Source organism: Perissodus microlepis, chromosome 17 (genome assembly GCF_051167445.1).
Source record: "Perissodus microlepis isolate ML-2025 ecotype Zambia chromosome 17, ASM5116744v1, whole genome shotgun sequence".
NCBI classification, from domain to species: domain Eukaryota; kingdom Metazoa; phylum Chordata; class Actinopteri; order Cichliformes; family Cichlidae; genus Perissodus; species Perissodus microlepis.
The window spans coordinates 19,268,805-19,282,595 of record NC_140477.1 but is presented as its reverse complement, the minus strand read 5'-3'; the positions used below and the strand labels follow the sequence as shown (position 1 = coordinate 19,282,595).

The window sequence follows — 13,791 nt, the reverse complement described above, 5'->3', positions numbered from 1 at the left end:
GAGGATTGCAGTGACAACCTGTGAAGCTCTGGGGAACTCCATGCCAAACAGAGTTAAGGCAGTTGACAATATTTTTCTTATTGTCAATTTGTTATGTGAAAAATATTTGACTTTGAAAAATTCTGTAGTATAACAGGGCCTAATTTGAGTGATACAAAAGCAAATATAAACATTACTTTAACATATACTTACTTATTTATAATGCCTCTTTATTCCATGCATATGATCTTACATATGATATTACAGGACAAAAAGACAATTAAATACAGGACAAAGGAGAAATTATGTTACAGGCTAGTGGCTTTGAGTCGCATTTTGCAGGCTGCAGTGTCCTCAGTGGTAAATTGCACGCATCATACACCATATATACAACACATTAATCTGTGTTAAAATAAAAAATTTTGATAGTTTTAACGATATAATTGACTTTGATAGTCAATCATACATGTTAGGATTTTAAAAATACAAATTAATTGACAGTCAGTAAACTTAGCATGCACTTTTTTTTCAATGAAATTACTTTTTTGTCATTATCCTAAGATAATATCAATATTTTTGCTTTGTTAACATTTATCTGTTTATGAGAATAAGGAAGCTAGTCAAAAGAAAACAGGCGAAAACCAAAACAAAATAACAAAATTTTACACACACAGTTTAAACTCTGATAAAGCTGAAACAATAACAAACCATTCATTATCTGGGTCAGTGGGAGTGGGAGTTGTAGATATTGAACAGAAGAGGCCCCATGATGGAGCCTTGTGGTACTCCGCATCTTTTTTATTTGCTCTGCTGTTTGATTACCTACAGACACAAAGCAGTCCTTGTCCTATAAGCAGGAATCAGACCATTACACATAACTGTCAGTCGCTTCCTTGTTTTGCCTTTTACGTGACTTGACTGCTTTGAGTTCAGTTTATGTGTCTTGACTGTGGACACATCTGTGGCGTGTTGGACATGAAAGGACGGACTGTGTGTGCAGTTGGGTGTGTTTAGAGGATGATAAGAGTTAAGTCTGATCAGCTGTGTCACCCTGAAAATCTGTCCAAACTGAGCTGCTCTGCTGTCTGCCAGGCATTAATCCACTTCATGGGTTCCCTCTGCAGAGACACAGACAAATAGCCGAACCGTCCAGCGGCCACAGGAAATTATTTAGACAATTAAATACAGGCAACCTGACATGCCCGGAAAGTTGTCTGCAGGGTCATGTTGACACTCGAGTTCTGATCAGGTGAAGCTCCAACACAGCTGTGGGAACTGGGCAGAGTGAAACAATCAGGGCTTGCAGACAGTTTTATTTATATAGAGCAGCAGTTCACAACAACAGTCATCTTAAGGCCTTTTAAGTTGTAAAGAAAAGACCCTAAGAATCTTATTACACCGATCAGAAAGCAACTGGCAATTGAGGGAAGAAATGGGCAAATAAAGGAAACACAAGATATAACAAAAAAAAAAAAAAAACCCATAAAGAACCTGTTTATAGTTCTAACTTTTAAAAGATGATATTATGCATGCATGTCAGGAGTGCAAATGTACACATTCCTCCACATTTTGCACACAGAGGCAACAAAATTACTGCTAAGTAGCCTCACTGCTATGTTTTACAGACGTATATGAATTCAGTAACACATAGGTATCAGTTAGAGATATACAAAAAATAGACTCCTGAATCAACAGGAAGGTTCAATTTCAGAGCTTTTATAACTTCTATAACTTAAAAACTCCTCCTGGAGATTTAATCACATCGTATTTGGTCAGTCCAACTTACTTTACATTGTCCAACATTCACCAAATTTAACGTATTTCATGAAAATCCAGGCCGGGAGATGTCTACACGCTCCCATAGACTCATTGAGTCGTAGCATCACCTAATGTCAACTCAAAATCAGCATTATTTAATTAAATACAATTTTATTTATATAGCTCTAAGTTAGAATAAAGGTCACCTTAACGTGCTTTATATTGTAAGGTAAAGGCACTGAAACAATACAGAGACAACCCCAAGAATCAAACGACCGTCTATGAGCAAGTGTTTGGCGACAGTAGGAAGAAAAAACTCCCTTTAACAGGAAGAAGCAGCTTCATGGAGGGGAAGCTATCTGCGACTGGTTGGAGGTGAGTGGAGGGAGTCAGGACATTATGTGACATATACATGACATATACATGAGCAATGAGTGCTCTTTAATGCCACATCTGACTTTTATGCAAATGCTAACAAGAGTACAGAACTTCCATGTGGCTACAAGAAACAGCTCAGGCTTAGTGTGCTTGAATTTGTTCTTTCTGTCCTCTTTGTTTTCATATTAAGTCTCAAATTTGCCATTTTGTGACTCTGTATCGCTCTGTCTCGCTCATTTGTGTATATTTGTGATTCTATATATTTTAGCCCATTGTTTGTGTCTTCTTACGTCTTATTCTGGTCACTTTAGGTCACTCTCTGCTGTTATTGTGCCTCTTGGAAGCAATTTTGCATCAGATTTAAAGAATTTGTCTTTCTTTCTTGGATATTTTATGAGTGAAGGTGAACGCTGGGGGCATCATGACCCTTTGGGACCATTCGGCTTTACTGATTAAGTATTATCATATTAATCATATTAATATATTATTGTGTGTTATGTAAAATTGTGTTTTTGCCATTGTGAAACGTACTAGTTTGTCCACCCCTGCTTGCTTTATTTTGGCCGAGGAAATAAAATTAAAATGAAATGAATCCCTTTGTGGAGGGCGGATAATGAGCCGGGGGTTAATTAACACACTGAAAATTTGATTGAGAGAAGCACAGAGGAGATGAGGGAGATGAGGGCAGACACTGATAGGTGGAAAAATGCTGGACTTGGCATACATTTAAAATTGCTGTCCACTTAGTTTCTGTGCAGCTCTGCAGAGTTGGTGGCCACATGCTGCACAAGGAAAGTCATCCAACCATCAGCAAGAAGTTGAAGCACTGGAGACTATGTCAGACTTGCTGCTGCAGTCAGACGCTGCCATAACTGCAAGCTGATGTGAACATTTCTCAGTGACTGTGTTGGTTGCCATGGTAAATACAGCCTGTTCTCCTCTGATAAAATATAAGAGCATTACTTTACTGCATGTATTAAAAACGAAATAACTTTATGTCCTCACAAGGTTCAAAAGCTATACTGATAAGATTTGAGCAAACATTTTGTGGCCTGGTTTGATCCAAGATTAGATCACTTTATTCAGGACAGTTTAACCAGCAATGCAGCATGAGATGATGTCCAAACATGATTAGGATTGCATAAAATGTGTCTTTGAAATCTCGACTATAAGGCCATTTGGACTGGATTTATGTCTGTAAGGATCACAAGTCATTTTTAATTCACCACTAGGACACTTCTGAGATGAGGTGTTTCAGGCATGTTCTACCAGAAGGACTTGGTTTGTAAACCTCAGGGCTCTGGTGGGAGTGTAACAATGTATGAGTTTGGTCTAGCAGGGCGGTGCCAAACCATCGAGACACTTAAAAACATCATGAGATGGACTAAGCAGCCGGAACAGCTGTGACACGGTTACAGCTTTCTTTCCTGTCAAAAGGCTGCACTTTGTACAGTTTGCAGGTGATGAGAGATTGAGGCCAGTGTACAAAGAATTACAGCAGTCTAATCAAGAGGTAATAATAGTGTGAGCTGCTCTCTCAGAGTCATGAGAGGAAGGTAGACCTTCACTTTCCTGAACAGCCTTAATTGAAAAAGCTTGCCTTAGCAACAGAGCTAATCTATTTATATCAAGTTTAAAAGCACAGGTAAACATCACACCAAGGTTCAATACAACCCGTGGCAGTAAGAGAATGGATGGACCTGAGAAATAATCACACCCCCAGTGGCAGTGGGAGTTTTTGTTTTGTGTTTTTTTTCTTGGTTACTTATCCTTCAATTTCTTTTCTCCTTTTATCTCAATATAAGTGCATATGCTGTTAAATAAACATCCTATTTTTGAACCAACTCATAAATCAATAATCCTGAAATCTTTATATTCGGCACCTGTTAACAAAAAAACAATCTCAATGTATTTTTTATTGTAAGGCAAAGACCCTAAAACACTATAATAGAAACCCAACCATCAGCTGATCAGCTGAAGAAGAACTCCCTGTTGAGAGAGAGAAAATTCAAACATAACCAACCACAGATTGGAAAAGAGAAGCGAGAAAGAGAGAAGAGAGAAAAGGCTAGCAGCTGAGTGGCTGAACTGATTTATCTGCAAATTAAGAGATTTTACTCAATAAAATTATTCTTTTTTAAATGTATATTATCACTATTCTGCTCTCTCATTGCATTTCACCAAATGCGGTCCCAGCTAGCTCCAAAAAAATAAGATTTAGAGAAATACCTTATATTTTTCTCTGTGTGTCTTTCCAGCTGTTTGCATACTAATCAGCAGTAATATAAAGTAATATAGCAGCGCTGCTACATTTGCAGGTTTAGTGTTACATGACATTTTCCCCCAGCGATGGCGCCAGATTAAAAAAGGGCAAATAATCACCAGAGTTAATAAAATTCACCCAGCTGAGGTCACAGATATTAGAATTTTATCCAACAGCGTTTTCCTCAAACCCTGAACTTGTATCTATCCAACAGAAACACATTGAGTTCAGTGTAAAATAAGGGCGTGTTTATCTAGTTCATAGCTGAGCTGGAAACTTCTTCTCGCTGTCAGATTAGAGTTGTGTGTTTCTTGGTTTAGCTGATTTCACACTGACACGCTCACACTAACCCCAGTAATCCCTGTTCTGGATAAAATGCTGGAATGTGGGAGAAGAGCTCGTTGTTTTCAATAAGTGTTAGCACAGTAAGGGAGAGGATGATGAGGAGGGAGGCTGGGGGGGCTGTTAGCCATTCATCCTGAAATAATTCTGCTTTAATGTACTGATAGAGCAATATTTATTCTAAATACCAGGCTTAAGAAACCAAACACAAAGTGAACAAAGACAATGGACAGAAAATAATCACAATAGTTACTGTTTGCTGCTCATGTTATCTCCTTATTATATCAGGTTTCCTCAACAAATCCAATTTGAAGCCTTTCAAAAGTCCCCAGAGACCCTTTAGACTCTTCATTTGGATGAAAAATAATCAGTGATAATGAGAAGGATTTTATTATTTTATTTGTTTTAGTTACCATCTTCGTTTTCATAGGAGGAGGTATGTGAGAATAACCAGTATATCCACATGTAAAAACAAAAGGAAAGAGTGAAAGAGTCAAACATATTAGTGGTGGACCAAAAACTGAGCAAAAGTGACTTTTTACGTTTATTGTGCTGCTGTGTGCTGGATATTTGCTGGATGTGTAGATAAATAACTGTTAACATGTCCACTGCTTTGACGTGACCAGAGTAAAGTTTGGGTTTTGTTTTAGCCACATGCTAAATAGGAAAAACTTTCATAAACTACAGGGTGGGCCATTTATATGGATACACCGTAATAAAATGGGAATGGTTGGTGATATTAAAGTCCTGTTTGTGGCACATTAGTATATGTGAGGGGGCAAACTCCTCAAGATGGGTGGTGACCATGGTGGCCATTTAGAAGTCGGCCATCTTGGATACAACTTTTGTTTTTTCAATAGGAAGAGGGCCATGTGACACATCAAACTTATTGGTAATGTCACAAAAAAAAAACAATGGTGTGCTTGGTTTCAACGTAACTTAAAGCACAGGTTGTTACGTAGTCTCGATTGATGTGCCTCTGCAAAACTGCATGAACAAGGTCTACGTAGCCACTTGGGTTTTAGTCTTCCTAATAAGGTCTAATACAGGGTACTGGAGAGAGGAGTCCACCAGTCAGTCGAAGTATTGATTCAGGATGAACCGTTAGTTTTTGCCCTGATAGTGGAACACTAATGGCAGGGCATTACCACCTTCTAGTCTGAACCCATGGAAAAGGTGCATTCAAGGGTCATGTTCATTGACAGAAAGGTTGATGTAGACTTCGCTGGTTTGTTGTGGGTAAGAAAAACTTTACTGGTTAATTTATATTCCTGCCCTCAGCTAGGAAGTTGAACCGGAATAAAGAGACTGAGGATACAAGTGGCAGAAATGAGCTCCTCCACATCAGAAGGAGCCAGTTGTTCGGGCATTTGACCAGGATGCCTCTGCTAGGTGAGGTATTCTAAGTAAGAGGATATTCTGGAGCAGACCCCAGATAGCAGGAGGATTTATGTGTCTCGACTGGTTTGGAAACTTCTTGTTATCCACATGTAAGAGCTGGATAAAGGAGGTTGCTGCTGTTCCAGGTTTAAACCGTGGCTCTAATTACACTATTATTCACAGTAATTAACATATTTTTCAGCTGTTATGAAACAGCTTGTTTTGTAGCCGATTCACTATTATTCACAGTAATTAACATATTTTTCAGCTGTTATGAAACAGCTTGTTTTGTAGCCGATTTTTTCTTTTCTAATATTTCTTCCTAAATTTATAGTTATTACACAATGGCTGTTGATGAGGGGTGTCAGGCATCTTTGATTTTTTTAGGGAGCTTTTGCTACTGTGACTAATCACTCACATGCCTGTTTAAAGTGCATCCCAGCTGGGTTGGTATAAATCATTATTTTGTTTTGTTCTTTTTCTACAACTCTTTGCTTGTGATGTCTTGTGTATTTATGACATAAAAACCAAAGCATTAGAGCAGGAATGTGGCACGGGGTGTTTACATCTGGAACATTACACAGCAAATCCAGCATGTCCAAATTAACACTGTCAGATTTGATTTCAACACTATTAAAGTGTCTATATGGGTCCACACCAGAGAGTGTTAATTTAACTCTTTTTGGAGAGTTGGTACGTTAACTCTGATTTAGTGTTAAACACCAAATCTGTCTGGAGTTGATAATTTAACACTTACTAATGCTAACTAGGTGTTAAGAGTTTATATATTAACTCTCAAAGGGTATTTTAGTTTAACTACGTAAGAGTTATCTTCTAATTAATTCAAAAAAGCGGGAATTTTACTGTTCTGAACTTCTAGAAATTTCTTTTGGAAATAAACATTTACTAAAAAGATGCAATGGTTTTTGAAAAACATTTATTCTGAACTGTGCACCACAATTTCAAAACATTTTCTGAAAGATGTAACAGTGTACATGTTCTCACTTTCATTAGAATTTTGTTTATCAAAAGGTCTGACATAGGTGAGCTGGTAAATGCAAATAACAGCATTCTCATCACTTATTTCTTCAATACAATATGCATGTCCTTCATTCATCACTTTGTGGAACTTCAACGCACTTCTGCTCTCCCCCATATTCCATCTTCACAAGCATATCCTATGTGGAGATCGAAAAAAAAATTAGTTGACACTAATTAATGGCACAAATAATCCGGTAATCAATTGCAGCACAGTAAAAAAAAAGGAATCCTCTTTGAGCCATTACTTGTGTAAAGTATTTTCCCAAAAGACAAGGACACAGGCAACAGGTAATACTGAACTAAATGTAAAACCTCAACCTTTTTCATTTTTACCTAAACCGTGTGCACAAAACTCTGGAGGGATCTAAATGCTAACGTAGAACCCAGTCAGGACATCTGCTACTGCTGTTTGCTTGTTTTTGGGGGTTTTTAGATTGTTTTCAGGCTTCAAGTAGCACCATTATACCAACATTTCACATTCTAGACATTGTTTTAGGTGTATTTGACCAAAAATTTGACTGAAAATTCACATGCAAGCTTTTTTTCAAGGCTGTGGTATTTGCCCGCAAACAATACCTTTCAGCTAGCTAAAATAGAATATTATGCTATCACCGAGCAACATGGCTAATGCCTTTCACACAGCTTTGTCTCCACTCCAAAGAGCCACGGAAGTAAAAGCTAATAATAATAATTGAAACAATCTGTGAAAAAATGACTTACCAAGCATGGCAAACAACTCAAATATGTAGAGCAAAATGTTCTGAAACGGCTTCACTTCAGCTTCGATTGGAGCCTATGGTGCTGGGGGCGGAGTCTGTGAATTTACTCTATTAGTGTCATAGCTCCTGTAGGAGTTCAGAGTTAAGAGGTCAAGAGTTAATGTTTCCATTGTAACACCTCCAGATTTGACATAGAAACACTCATTTTTAACACTCGATTTTAACTACTATCATTTTACACCTCAGAGTTACATTAAAAGAATGTGACTCTACTTAGAGTAAAATTAACTCTACTTTTGCAAGAAGACTACTAACACCAATACATTTAACACTTTTGAATTTGCTGTGTAGAGGGTTAAACGCAGTCATGTGGACACATACTGATCTTCATACAACCAAAGTGCTCTCCCACCCTCTCTCTGACTTTTGTTTTGTTGTTACGTGGTGTCATGGTCGTGGGCCATGTTGGCCCAGTATTCTTAGTTTTCGTGTGTTTTGTATTTTGTTCTTTATTTATGCCTTGGTTCCTAGGTTGTTCTGTTAAGATGTTCCTTATTTGATTACCCCCTGTGTGCCCCTCTGTGTATCTGTGAGCCCTCGTTTCAATTCGATTCAATTCAATTCAATTTTATTTATATAGCGCCAAATCACAACAAAAGTCGCCTCAAGGCGCTTCATAGATACAGAGAAAAACCCAACAATCATATGACCCCCTATGAGCAAGCACTTTGGCGACAGTGGGAAGGAAAAACTCCCTTTTAACAGGAAGAAACCTCCGGCAGAACCAGGCTCAGGGAGGGGCGGCCATCTGCTGCGACCGGTTGGGGTGAGAGAAGGAAGACAGGATAAAAGACATGCTGTGGAAGAGAGACAGAGGTTAATAACAGATATGATTCAATGCAGAGAGGTCTATTAATACATAGTGAGTGAGAAAGGTGACTGGAAAGGAAAAACTCAATGCATCATGGGAATCCCCCGGCAGCCTACGTCTATTGCAGCATAACTAAGGGAGGATTCAGGGTCACCTGGTCCCCCTCCTTGTGTTTTATTCCATGTTTTCCCCAGCCCGTTATGTCCGTGCTCTCCCCGTGCTCTCTCTCCTCCTGTCTGAACCTCTGTGTACTTCCTGTTTTACTTTGACAGTCTCTCGTCAGTATGCGTCATGTTGTGTTCACTCCTGCCCTGTCTCATTACGATTATCTGTGTCAGCTGTGTTCCCCGTGTGCTCCCACTTCCCTCGTTAACCCTCTGTGTATTTATGTCCACGTCTCCCTCAGTTCTGTGTTGCGTTCTCCCTCATGACTGTGTGCCCCTCTGTGTGTTTCCTCATGAGTCAGTTCCTTTATGACTTCCCAGTTTAGTTTCATATTATTTTGTATCGCCTTAACTTCCGTCAGCAATAAAACTGTGTTTTGAGTTCATTCCTGCCTCCGTGAGCTTGCTTTTGGGTCCTCGTCCTGCCTGCACATAGCCTAATCATGACACGTGGTGAACTTAACATGTCTGATGTCATCATTATTCAGGTTTTTGGACATGTGACACTGTACGGTCACATGACCATAGAGAGCATCTGAGAAATACTGGTCGCTAAGGAAACATGTGTATTGCCCAACTAGTTGCCGAATGGTTACTTGCGGTCGCTAAGTGACACTGGTTACAAGAAGGTATATGCTGCTGCACCGGAAACCTCCATGCGATTGCGCTGGTCACTAGAAGACTGCCTCAGTCATCTCTACCTTGCATAAAAGATGCTAACATGTCTGCAAACACTCACCTGCTTCTCTCTTAGGCTACGTCCACACTAGCCCGGATAGATTTGAAAACGGCGTTTTCAGTCGTTTTCACAGAGTTGTGCGTCCACATTGAAATGCGCAAAAGCAAGTGAGAGTTAAAGAATTTGAAGAAAAGCTATCTGGAGCATGTACAAACTGATATGAATGTTTTTAGGGCTGTCAAAATTGAGAGCAATCAAAACAACTGCTGTATAATGCCCTCCGCTATCTTTGTTTAATTGGTCACATGACTGCATCACATGACTACAATGCGTCATCGTTTTAGAAAGTCTGCGTTTTCGAGTGTCCACACTGCGACGGGACAGCTCAGTTTTGAAATATATTCGTTTTCGAGAGCGTTTTCAAAACGCTGCGTTTTTCCTTGGGGAAAACGCAGTCTCAGTGTGGACGGGAGGCCAAAACGGAGAGAAAACGATGCGTTTTCAAACGAAAACGCATTAGTGTGGACGTCCACACGTACCCGGGTATTTTTGAAAACGGATTTTTCTTTGCGTTTGCACCTTTCGTCCACACGTAAACGGCGTTTTCGGTCACTGAAAAAGGAGATTTTTAAAAACGCTTGCCAGGGTGGATATTTTTGAAAACTCAGTTTTTGCATTTACGTGTGGACGAGGAAAACGGAGAAAACGCAGCGTCAAAGGTGTGCGCATTTTTTTGACGTCACACTGTGCACCACGTTATTGTTTCGGTGAAATGAATTTCTACAATGGGGGACGTAGACAAAATACTGTTACTGTTAATTGTACTCTCTGCAGTGTTTAAATGCTTACATATACACACACAGTTACTGTCCCTCCACACATACGACTCAGTTCTGCTTCTATGCGCCATCTTTGTTTACTATTTCCCACCGAGGCTTCTAGACTTCTGATTGGCCAACATTTCTACACGGTTAGGAATATATCGCCACCTGTTGCTTTGGTATGTTCCTAGCAGCGTTTTCCTTCATTTTTTCGCGTTTACGTGTGGACGGGATTATTTTTTAAAACGAAAACAGAAAATCTCCGTTTTCAAAAATACCCGGGTACGTGTGGACGTAGCCTCAGAGTGAAAGTGTGAAAACCTGAAACAGCCTTTCAAAGTAAAAGTTTTGAAACATGTCGGCCAAAGCACTGAAGTGCATATTTTACTTTGAAGGTGAATCTTTCAAGTTAAGTTTCACAACCATTCAGCTCGTAGTTTGCAGACAAGCTGGCGTCTCCTATGCAAACTCTGGACAATCGTAGTCATCTGCTTGTGACCAGCACAATCATAAGGAGGTTGTTACAAAGTACACTAATTAATCACCTATGCAGTCTATGGCTGGAATAATCTGTCGTCCACGTAATCTGCAAAATGCGCACCGTCAATAAAATATTTTCACTGCATAATCATGTGATCAGTTTGTTGAATTAAAAAGTTATTACTATAGTCAATTCTGTGTGTGCTCCTTCTGTTTTCTCCCTGACTTATTGTTCAGGTTTCCCCTTTATGCTTTATGTTACATGTTTTTTGTTTCTTTTTCCTTTTTAATTGTGATGGTTAAGTTTCTGTTCCATCTAATACCAGTTTTACTTCCTGTCTTTTCCCTCCTTTTGTGATAATCTGCTCCTCCCTGGCTGTTTCCTGCTGTGCCTTGCCCTCCTCTGTTCCGCTCTGGTCATGTCTTGAATCCTCTCTGCCTTTGTCTGATTCTGCAGTTTTTTTGTTTTGTTTTTTTTACATTTTTGTTGTTGGATTTTATTATTTTAATTTTTACTTTAGCCATTAAAGGCTTCTCTTGTTTCATTTTCAGTAAGAATAAGTGTCGTGAAGTGTGTCCTAAAATCAGAAGTGTCCTGATTTTTTTCCTAAACCTACCCAAGCCAGTCCTTTTTTTTTTTTTTTTTTTAAATAATTATTATTCTTAATTTTAAAATTAAGAATAAAAAATTTGCTTCTGAATGTGGACTTATTTATCCTTTAAAACTGGATGGTATTCCTTTTATTATACACTGATAGAAATGGTGAAAAACCGGTCAGAGGCTGTGAGTGTTTCATAAACTGCAGACTGTTTTGATTTTATTGAATGAATCCTTTTTAATTAACTGGTTTGGGGTGGTTGTAATCTGGTGTGAACGGGGAATAAAAACTGTTAACTGAAGTGTTAACAGGTCAGTTTGAAGTCATCCTGGTGTAATTTTAAGCAGCTGCTCATTCGTACAGCATCATTAACACCTTCACTCTGCTGTGAAAACAAAGCCATCAGGAAATTCAGTCTCATGGGCATAAATGTTTCTCATCTGAAGAAAACACCTCTGTAAATGTCTGTCATCATCTTGCTTCTTATTAGTTGCTTCCAGACCCAACAGCATACCCACATAATTTACGAACAGACTACCTCCTCTGCTTCTGCTCTTATTTTGAAATTTCACTCACTCTTAAGTTTCCCCCTCCTGCACTCACTACAATCCAGAGCATATGTTCTGATTCAGACAGCCTCAGTTTGTTTTGCAGCTGCGATGTGAAGGCAAGGGCAAACAGCAATAAACACTGAACTGAACTTTGGTTTGCAGAAACTCAACACTTGGATTAAGATCAGCAGAAAAATGTGATCAGGATTTCCAAACACCGCTCTAATGGCAATCCATCCATTCAGCCACTCTCAGATATTTTGTTTCTGAAATTTTGAATAAATGTATTTAGACAGATGTCCGGCTGGAGTTCAGGAATTCTGTTGTTGTCTTTTGTCAGTGAACTTTTGGATTTTGCTGGAAAGAAAAGTCCCCATGCAGTTGACTTTCATGTTGACAAGTTCATTGATCGTGTCCTTGTCGTCCTTCGCTCTGGACTCCAATCATTTTTATTTTTCTTTGTGAATATTTATGGTACTGTGCAAAAGTCTTGAGCCATCCCTGATTTCTTTATATTGTGTTTCTAACAGAGCCAAACTTTCTTCTTAAAGTGGTCTTAAGCAGTAGTTCTCTGGGCTTTCTGAAGGTCTTTCAAAGTTTTTGTTTTGACAGCGGCTGCTTTGTCACTCACTTCAGTCCAGTCCTTGTACCTGACCATTCAGAGGAATAATTCACATAACATACGACATAACTGATTTTAAATAGTATCTTTAGGGACTCTGTGTCACAACCACCCATCATTTGTTCCCATTTCTTTAGCTGAATCTATGAAAAATGAAAGATAGCACAGACTGACAGACATAAAATTATATTTTTTTTTCAGGGACAAAGAGCTTAAAGCTAAAAACTTTGCATATGATGTGCAGTGTGCCCTTAAAATTTTGAGGAAACTGGACAAAAAGAAGTGTCAGTCAAAGAAAAAAGAAAATGATCTGCATCCAACTGGCATCTGTTTGGTGACAGTATATTTTTCAGCATGGCAAAGATCCCCAACACACTGGTGATGCAGTAAAAGCAGACCTGGATAGAACAACACTATCAGTCATAGACTGGCCTCCCCAGAGCCCAGACCTCAACAGAGAACAAAACAGAAGGTAGCAAACACCCAAAGAAAAGTTTTGAATGTCCTTCAAAACCCCTGGAGAACTATTACTGAAGACTATTTAAAGAAATTACAGAAATCTTCCTCAGAGTTCTGAAGAATAAAGTTGGTCATACGTAATATTCACTTTCAAATGCATTAGAATCGTCCAAACTCTGTTTTTGGCTCCTAAACTGTATTATCTTTGTTGACTTTATGTCATGAGGTAAACGTGTGAAGGAGACTTCTTACATAGAGAAGTCGACTGCACTTGCATAGACTGTTTAATAATCAGATATTGTTCACACTGAAGGGGAACAACAAAAAGCTCCTCTTAGAAATTTTGTTTTCTGACTCTAACCCTACACAACACACACAAAAGCATAAATATCAAAAATATAACTTACGGGGCAGTGACTTATAAAGTAAAACAAAAATGCTCACCACACGGAGATGACTTGCGTATCCTGTCCACTTATGTTTTCCTTTATTAAAGCTTTCCGTGACTGTGGTCAAATTAAATAATACTGATAATAATCCCAAACTAATAAACCAATGTAAACTCAGTTAGGGCCAACGTTAAATTCACTTTGATTGGTTTCATATAGCTTGCAGTGTTTATTTGTGGAGCTTTATATACGTATACAGTATAGATCTGTGTTCATAAGAGGCAGATTTGATTACA

At 38.7% G+C, this 13,791-nt stretch overlaps 1 long non-coding RNA gene across 1 annotated transcript; it reads right to left on the bottom strand.

Annotated features, from left to right (window-relative positions):
• Positions 1-7,020: 7,020 nt before the first annotated feature.
• LOC146369498 (uncharacterized) lies at positions 7,021-7,961 on the bottom strand. The gene is made up of 2 exons (XR_014797409.1): positions 7,862-7,961; positions 7,021-7,278 (listed from the first exon to the last, which is right to left on the bottom strand). It is a non-coding gene; the product is annotated as an uncharacterized LOC146369498 (long non-coding RNA).
• Positions 7,962-13,791: the final 5,830 nt, after the last annotated feature.